This window comes from Petromyzon marinus, chromosome 71, assembly GCF_048934315.1.
Source record: "Petromyzon marinus isolate PM22_M1 ecotype Great Lakes invasive population chromosome 71, UKy_Petmar_22M1.pri1.0, whole genome shotgun sequence".
Taxonomy (NCBI): domain Eukaryota; kingdom Metazoa; phylum Chordata; class Hyperoartia; order Petromyzontiformes; family Petromyzontidae; genus Petromyzon; species Petromyzon marinus.
In genome coordinates this window covers 6,018,169-6,018,645 of record NC_133737.1, presented here as the reverse complement: position 1 = coordinate 6,018,645, position 477 = coordinate 6,018,169, and positions in this window count along the sequence as shown.

Sequence of the window (477 nt, the reverse complement as noted above, 5' to 3'; positions counted from 1 at the left end):
GGGAGATGGTGAGGTGATTGACGAGGTGGTGAGGGACATGGTGAGATGGTGAGAGAGATGGTGAGGGAGATGGTGAGGTGATTGGTGAGGTGGTGAGGGAGATGGTGAGGTGATTGGTGAGGTGGTGAGGGAGATGGTGAGGTGGTGAGGGAGATGGTGAGATGGTGAGGTGGTGAGGGAGATGGTGAGGTGGTGAGGGAGATGGTGAGGTGATTGGTGAGATGGTGAGGGAGATGATGAGGGAGATGGTGAGGTGGTGAGGGAGATGGTGAGGTGATTGACGAGGTGGTGAGGGAGATGGTGAGGGAGATGGTGAGGGAGATGGTGAGGTGGTGAGGGAGATGGTGAGGTGGTGAGAGAGAGAGAGGCTTGGTGAGGTGGTGAGGGAGATGGTGAGGGAGAGAGAGAGAGGCTTGGTGAGGTGGTGAGGGAGATGGTGAGATGGTGAGGGAGATGGTGAGGTGGTGAGAGATGGTG